The following is a 9,094-nucleotide window of genomic DNA, read 5'->3' on the forward strand; positions in this document are numbered from 1 at the left end:
AAAGATAAATGGAACTTTTCAGAACTAAGAACTTTCTTAGCCCTTTGCTAGTCCTTTCCTGTTCCATCAAAGCTTCCCTATCATGTGTTCACAACATCAGGATTTTACACAGAGCCTTATCAACTATTAACACAGCAATGATTTTCTTTTTAAATTCTTTTTATTTATTTAATGAATTTATTTGGCTGTACCAGGTCTTACTTGTGGCATATGGGATCTTGGTTCCTCGACCAGGGATCGAACCCAGGCACCCTGCATTGGGAGCATGGAGTCTTAGCCACTGGGTCACCAGGGAAGTCCCAAAGCAATGATTTTCAAGTTGATCTGTATGAACATTTGATCTGCATTTTTTACCTATATATAAAATGCTTACACTATTTTAAAAGCCAACACATTCCAGTGAAAGTGAAAGTGAAGTTGCTCAGTCGTGTCCGACTTTACCCATGGACGGTAGCCTACCAGGCTCCGTGGTCATTACAAACAAAATGGCACCGCCATTAATATGCACATATCATAGCAAATTTTTTGGATCTATCTCCTAAAGCAAAGGAAATAAAAGCAAAAAATAAACAAATGGGACCTAATTAGACTTAAAAGCTCTTGCACAGCAAAGGAAACCATCAACAAAATAAAAAGACAACATACTGAATGGGAGAAAGTATTTGGTAATGATATGACTGATAAAGGGCCAATATCCAAAATATACAAAACAGCTCACACAAGTCAATATCAAAAAAATAAGTGACCCAATTAAAAAATGGACAGAATTTCTGAATAGACATTTTTCCAAAGAAGACATAGATGGCCAACAGGTACATGAAAAGATCCATATCACTATTAATCATCAGAGAAATGAAAATTAAAACCAAAATGAGATATCACTTCACACCTGTTAGAATGTCTATCATCAAAAAGAACACGAATAACAAATGTTGGTGAGGATGTGGATAACCCTAACCCTCATGCACTGTTGGGGAGAATGTAAATTGGTGCAGCCATTGTGAAAAACAGTATGGACACTTCTCAAAAAACTAAATCTGCCACATGACCCAGCAATTCCACTCCTGGGTATATACCCTAGAGAAACAAAAACACTAACTCAAAAAGATACATGCAGGATGGTGTTTCAGAGACCTAGTCTGCTATCACCTCGGTCTGCTGGCTTTCCTGTTCCTGACCTCAACATCTCATCTCTCAGTTTATTGGCCTGTCATCAGCAAGCAGATTGAACTTGGACTCAATGGAAAGGAGGAACACTAAGAGATGTAGAGATGGGTTGGCAAGAAGGGATATTGTGAAGACTGAGAGACAAAAGGCATGAAAAACAAACCAGAAACCCAGACGGTATTTCATGCATGGGGTTTGTAAGGAAGGAGACAACTGTCGCTACACACATGACCTCTCTTGACAGTCCATGTGGTGTAGTGTGCAAGTATTTTCAGCGAGGGTACTGTATTTATGGAGACCGCTGCAGATATGAACATAGCAAGCCACTGAAACAGGAAGAAGCAACTGCTATAGATCTAACTGAAAAGCCACCTCTTGCTGCTTCCTCGAGTCTCTCATCAGTTGGACCGACTGTTGAAATGAATATGGGCGAGGCTGAGTCAAGAAATTCAAACTTTGCAACTATAGGAGCCGGGTCAGAAGACCATGAATGCCATGAAGTTTGTTCCAGGGCAGCCCTACTGTGGCCAGATTACCCCTTCCTCCACTGAAGGCCCCCTGCAGGGCTCAGTGACCAAGGAAGACTCGGAGAGGAAGCAAAGTACGGTGAACACTAAGAAGCAGTTCTGCCCCTATGCCACGGTGGGGGAGTGCCGCTATGGGGAGTACTGCATGTATCTGCATGGAGACGCATGTGACATGTGTGGGCTGCAGGTCCTCTATCCTGTGGATGCTGCCCAGAGGTCACAGCATATAAAATCCTGCATTAAGACCCATAAGAAGGACACGGAGCTCTCATTCACAGTGCAACGCAGCAAGGACATGGTGTGTGGCATCTGCATGGAGGTAGTCTACGAGAAAGCCAACCCCAGGAAGCACCACTTTGGGATCCTCTCCAACTGCAACCACATCTACTGTCTCAAGTGTATTTGCAACTGGAGGAGTGCTAAGCAATTTGAGAGCAAGATGATAAAGTCCTGCCTAGAATGCCAGATCATATCTAACTTTGTCATTCCAAGTGAGTACTGGGTGGAGGAGAAAAAAAGAGAAGCAGAAACTCATTCAGAAATACAAAAAGGCAATGAGCAACAAGGCCTGCAGGTATTTTGATGAAGGCCATGGGAGCTGCCTATTTGGAGGGAACTGTTTTTACAAGCATGCATACCCTGATGGCCGTCAAGAGGAGCCACAGAGACAGAAAGTGGGAACGTCAAGCAGATACCAGACCCAATGAAGGAACCACTTCTGGAAGCTCATTGAGGACCGAGAGAATGGCAACCCTCTTGATGACAAAGAGGAGGTTGTCACCTCTGAGCTGGGTGAGATGTTGCTCACGCTTTTGGCTGCAGATGGGGGTGACAACCTGACAGACTCTGAAGACGAGTGGGACTTGTTTCACGATGAGCTGGAAGATTTTTATGACTTGGATCTATAGCAGCTCGGCGGGGCACATGAACTGGTCTGCCGAGCCTCAGACGGCAGCGGGCCTCAGGGGCAGCGGCCATGCCTGGGCTGCTCTCCTAGGCAGGCCTCTCAACTCCAGGTACTGTCCTAATCATTTTTACCCAGGGCCTGTCTTCTCAACCCCCCACCTTTACCCAAGAAGTATTTTGTTTTCTCTGTTTAAAAAAGTTACAAAAATAAATCTGAAAGTTAGTTTTTTTGTAACATGAATTTAACTGTCAGACAGTTAGTGTAGGTTTGTCGCTTCATGTTTTCCACCAGATTCACACAGTTGGAGGGGAGCATTTCTGGATTTCCAGGACTCATTTTTGAGGACCCTGGGTTCAGAAGTAACAGCACTGGTTCCTGCTTTGGGGGTTCAGGAATCGGGGTGATAGGTGAAGGAACTGAACTGTAGCCTCCTTCTGCTCTAGACTTGGGAGGTGGGTACTTGGTTTCTGGTGAAATCTGCACATCTGTGTTTTCTGTCTGGTCCCTATCCTGTCATCCCCCTCCCTGTGCACTCGTCCTGTGGTTTTTGGTCTCTTGTTTCATTGCACACAAGTAATACTACTGGGTAACCAGAACCAGATGTGAATGTATTAGAGATTTTTACTGTGTTTAGTGTGATAGGAAAATTGTGAAAGAACACATATAAGATGGGAGTGGAAGAAAATAATGCAGAGTTGGAAGCTGACTCCCCAAGGCAGATGGACTTCGGATGTGTGAGTGCATAACAAGCTTCCCATCCCTGCATAGACGCAGTGTTTGTAGCCTTAGTGAAAAAATTCGGTTTAGTGGTTTCAGCCTCATGTGGCAAATAGATCTTAAAGGACAAAGCAGTTTATTGGTAGCTGTTAATAGAGCAATGCTAGCTCTGTCTGTATAAATAGAGAAATGGGCTTAGCCACAGAAGTGCAAACTATATGGTTATCCCATGTATTAATACAACCTAGGGCTTGGGTCCACAGTTGTGTTTAATGTTGTATGATCTCCTAGAATTCTCAGCCCAGGCACATTTTGATAAAACTTTGTCCTCATTTGAGGGGTTTCTTGTCAGATTTTTGTGTTCCTTTTTGGTGGGTATTTGCCTCATTCCATCCCCGAGTTTTGCAGCTAGACAGTGTGATTCAAAACTATGTTCTAAGGTGTTTCCTGTAGTGGAGTCATTGGTTGGCACTATAGTAAGTCAGGCTTTTCCACTAAAAGGGGAAACAGAGAGTGGTAATTCACAAGATAAGCTAATGTTAAATTGTTAGAATAATTCCTTGATTGGAATTTTTAGCTTTGTGTTTTGTTCTGTTTCCTGAAAATAACTTGGAGGTGCCCCAGATGTGTCCATCTACTGCTCTGATGCCTCGGATATCACTCATTCTTTTCACTTTAAGGAAAAAAAAAAAAAAAAACAGTAATTGTTGCAGAGGTCTCTGTATTTTGCAGTTGCCCTTTTTTAAGATGCACTTTTTCCAAATAAAACAATTTTTAACTCCCCCCAACACACACAAAAGATACATGCAACCCCAATGCTCTTAGCAGCATTATTTACAATTGCTAAGATATGGAAGCAGCAATGGCACCCCACTCCAGTACTCTTGCCTGGAAAATCCCATGGACGGAGGAGCCTGGTAGGCTGCAGTCCATGGGGTCACTAAGAGTCGGACATGACTGAGTGACTTCACTTTCACTTTAAGTGTCCATCAACAGATGAATGGACAAAGATGTGATATATATATTTATACACAATGGAATACTACTCAGCCATCAGTTCAGTTCAGTTCAGTCTCTCAGCTGTGTCCGATTCTTTGTGACCCCATGGACTGAGCATACCAGGCTTCCCTGTCCATCACCAACTCCCAGAGCTTGCTCAAACTCATGTCCATTGAGTCGGTGATGACATCCAAACATCTCATCCTCTGCTGTCCCTTTCTCCTCCTGCCTTCAATCTCTCCCGGCATCAGGGTCTTTTCCAATGAGTCAGTTCTTCACATCAGGTGGCCAAAATATTGGAGCTTCAGCATCAGCCCTTCCAATGAATATTCAGGACTGATTTCCTTTAGGACTGATTTGATCTCCTTGAAGTCCAAGGGACTGTCAAGAGTCTTCTCCAACACCACAATTCAAAAGCATCAATTCTTCGGCACTCAGCTTTCTTTATGGTCCAACTCTCACATCCATACTTGACTACTGAAAAAACCACAGCTTTGACTACACGGACTTTTGTTGGTAAAATAATGTCTCTGCTTTTTAGTATGCTATCTAGGTTTGTCATAGCTTTTCTTCCAAGGAGCAAGCATCTTTTAATTTCACGGCTGCAGTTGCCATCTGAAGTGATTTTGGAGCCCAAGAAAATAAAGTCTGTCACTGTTTCCATTGTTTCCACAACTATTTGCCATGAAGTGATGGGACCAGATGCCATGATCTTAGTTTTCTGAATGTTGAGTTTTAAGCCAGCTTTTTCACTCTTCTGTTTCACTTTAATCAAGAGGCTGTTTAGTTCCTATTCACTTTCTGCCATAAGGGCGGTATCATCTGTTTATCTGAGGGTATTGATATTTCTCCTGGCAATCTTGATTCCAGCTTGTGCTTCATCCAGTCTGGAGTTTCGCATGATATACTCTGCATATAAGTTAAATAAGCAAGGTGACAATATACAGCCTTGGCATACTCCTTTCCCAATTTGGAACCAGTCCATTGTTCCATGTCTGGTTCTAACTGTTACTTCTTGACCTGCATACAGATTTCTCAGGAGGCTCTTGCCTTGGGAACCCCATGAACAGTATGAAAAGGCAAAAAGATATGACACTAAAAGATGAACTACCCAGGTTGGTAGGTGCCCAATATGCTACTGGAGAAGAGTGGAGAAATAGCTCCAGAAGGAATGAAGAGGCTGAGCCAAAGTGAAAACAATGCCCGGTTGTGTATGTGACTGGTGATGGAAGCTAAGTCCGATGCTGTAAAGAACAATACGATAGGAATGTGAAATGTTACATCCATGAATCAAGGTAAATTGGAAGTGGCCAAATAGGAGATGGCAAGAGTGAACACTGACATTTTAGGAATCAGTGAACCAAAATGGACCAGAATGAATGAATTTAATTCAGATGACCATTATATCTACTACCATGGGCAAGAATCCCTTAGAAGAAATGGATTAGTCCTCATAGTCAACAAAAGAGTCCAAAATGCAGTACTTGGGTGCAATCTCAAAAACAAGAGAATGATCTCTGTTCACTTCCAAGGCAAACCATTCAATATCATAGTAATCCAAGTCTATGCCCCAATGACTAATGCCAAAGAAGCTGAAGTTGAACGATTCTATGAAGACCTACAAGACTTCATAGAACTAACACCAAAAAGAGATGTCCTTTTCATCATAGGGGACTGGAATGCAAAAGTAGGAAGTCAAGAGATACCCAGAGTAACAGGCAAGTTTGGCCTTGGAGTACAAAATGCAGGGCAAAGGCTAACAGAATTTTGCCAAGAGAGTGCACTAGTCATAGCAAACACCCTCTTCCAACAACTACTCAGCCATAAAAAAGAATAAAATTTTGCCATTTGCAACAACGTGGGTAGACTTGAAGAGTATTATGCTAAGTGAAATAAGTGAGAGAATGACAAACACTGTATGATAACACATATGTGGAATCTAAAAAATAAAACTAGTCAGTACAAAAAAAAAAATAAAGAAACAAACTCACAGATACAGAAAACTAGTGGTTACCATGAAGGTGAGGGAAGATGGGAGGGGCAAAACAGGAGCAGGGATTAAGAGGTACAAACTATTATGCATAAAATAAATAAGCTACAAGGATATACTGTACAACACAGAGAATATAGCCAATATTTTATAATATCTATAAATGGAGTATAAACTTTAAAAACAGTGACTTTTCTTACAAAGTAAGAATGGACTTTTCTTACAGAGTAGAATTTACAAACTGAAATAAAAATATAAAGTAAGATCATTTCTTAGGCAAAACACAAAACCTAAAAATGATTCATAGTCTCTTCCCAAGTAATGGGTCAAGCTGCCTCTTGCATGTCACTGTGGGAACACTCACCATTTAATGACCCACAGAAAACCTGACTGTAGGGTTTACACAAGGTGTTGTACATCTGTAACTTGCATGATACATTCAACTATACCCCCAATTAAAAAAAACACATTCCAATAGTTATAAAAAAAATGGCACCACCATTAACATGTAGGTTGGACATATCTTTTGGCAAACTTTAGTGCCTTATTGCTGTCCCTAAGAGTTTATTTGAGCTTCTTGTGAAATAGTCCTTGATTAGAAAGTGAATGCCTAATGAGAGACTTAAAAACTTCCCAGTCCTATACACATCTGCTCACATGCCCAGGAGGACACAGAGCTGAGCCTGGGTGCTTTGCACTCAAAAGCTTGTCACAAAAGTACATATGAACATCAAGAATTAAAGCAGTGTGTTTCAGGAATAATGGCTGGAAATGAAAATTCACTTTGGGGTTTTCTTTTCTGTGCTTCATTAGTGTGACTCTCATCTGGACAGTTAGGAGTGTCCACATTGCCTTGAAGACTACTGAAGATGAAATGCAGAGAGAAGATGATCAGATACTACTGTTCAAAATAAGAACTTGAAGCCCTCAGGAAAAGCAACAATAACAACATCATTTTGAAGGTGAAAGCAGGACTGGTTGAAAAGAAAGTCTCTTGACAGTAAGAGAAGGGCAGTTTTCACCCTACTCACAAAGGTAGTTTTGTTACTGCAGCACAGCCTATCCTATCTTGATTAATGTAATATTTGGTGATAGAGGGTAAAGAGCTTACTGCAAGCCAGAGGCAGATGTCTATAAATGTTGCCTGAAGAAAGTGTGCTCGAAAGTGATAAGGTAGCTTTTACAAGAGTATATCCTCACCTCAAAGTCAGGCACCTCAATTCATGAAGCTCCACACAAAAGAATTTAGTCAAAAAAAAGAAAAAGAATATTCTTCCTTTCAGGACTGGGGAGTTTTTAAGTCTCTCGTTAGGCATTTTCTTTTTTGTGTGTGGCTCAAAATTTATCTGTCATTTGTCATTTAACATTCCTTCACACAATTTAAATAGAAGGTAGGTACTATTACAAAGCACAAAACCAAGGAAGGCCAAAGCATAAAATCAACCCCTTTTTGTCCTTAAAGTTTACTATCAGATTGGAAGAAATTCTTAAAACCCTACAGCTAGCTCTTTGTGCATATCATGAGTCTATTTTTTTCTTCTAGAATGAATTTTACTTGCTTTGAGTCTCTTCAGACAGGTAAAAAACACTATAAGAGACCATGTAGTTTTCCTGATCAAATGTGCATGGATTATAGAATGTTCCAGCACTTTGGAATGCACTTTGTTTGAACTTTAAACTCATTTCAGTTTCTGGTTTTACTATCAGTTTTTTTCCCCTCCATCTAATTTTCTCTAAGTTTCTATTCTGTTCAGGGAACAATTGAGAAGTTGGTATGCAGTTAAAATTAAAACCTGCCACTTCCCGCATAAAATATGTAAATAGTGCAATGCAGTTTGCATTTTTAAAGACAGCAACTCCAAAGTCTCTTAAGTAGTCTAAGAAAAACCAGGGATTAATTTAACCCAGTGACCCCCAACCCTTCACATTCCACAGGATTTTTATTCCAATTAATGGGAAGGATTAAACATCTACATGTTTGACTTCCTTCTAATATCTGCTATTCAGTTGACTTATTATCTGCATTTGTCATTTAACATAGCCATCTGAATGAGTCCCTTAATCTCATTCTTCAATTTCTATGAAAAGCAACCAAAATGGAAAATTTCTTCTGACTCCTACCTTGGAAAAGAATGTACTGGTCAGCATTATCAGAATCAGACTGTGGGGAAGTAGGCTGGGCCCCACTTTATAGTTATCTTGACTCTTGGGTGTCTAGTTGACACACTAGACCCTCAGGTAGATGCTGAAGAACTGCGAGACTGTTAAGGGACTTTATCATTTTGCTAATATGGTTTTCTGCAATTAGAATTATTATAATACATCATTTTAAAGTAATGAGAATAAATGCATTTTGTTTACTGATATGCATAAACACTAATGTCTATACCTACATTTCCGCAAGTCTTCCAAATTTCTAGGGTCACTCTATTCTTTAATATCAAATGTTTTGAGCTCCTGAATTATTCAGGTTAAACTTCACTATGCTACAGAAATGAATTTATTCTAAATTCTAATAGAGATTATTTCTCATTCACACAAAATTCACTGTAGGTATTTAAGTTGAAAGACTCTCCCTGGTGGCTTCTCTTTAAGCAGTGATTCAGGGGGTCCAGGTTCCCTCTACCTTATTAAGCCTGCTGCTGCTGCTGCTAAGTTGCTTCAGTCGTGTCTGACTCTGTGTGACCCCATAGACGGCAGCCCACCAGGCTCCCCCGTCCCTGAGATTCTCCAGGCAAGAACACTGGAGCGGGTTACCATTTCCTTCTCCAATGCATGAAAGTGAAA

The 9,094-nt window shown here is 40.7% G+C and overlaps 1 pseudogene; it reads left to right on the plus strand.

Moving 5' to 3' along the window:
* The first annotated feature begins 1,348 nt into the window (after positions 1 to 1,348).
* Positions 1,349 to 2,868, plus strand: LOC102414474 (annotated as a pseudogene).
* The last annotated feature ends 6,226 nt before the right edge of the window (positions 2,869 to 9,094 follow it).

The sequence above is a fragment of the Bubalus bubalis genome, chromosome X, assembly GCF_019923935.1.
Source record: "Bubalus bubalis isolate 160015118507 breed Murrah chromosome X, NDDB_SH_1, whole genome shotgun sequence".
Taxonomy (NCBI): Eukaryota; Metazoa; Chordata; class Mammalia; order Artiodactyla; family Bovidae; genus Bubalus; species Bubalus bubalis.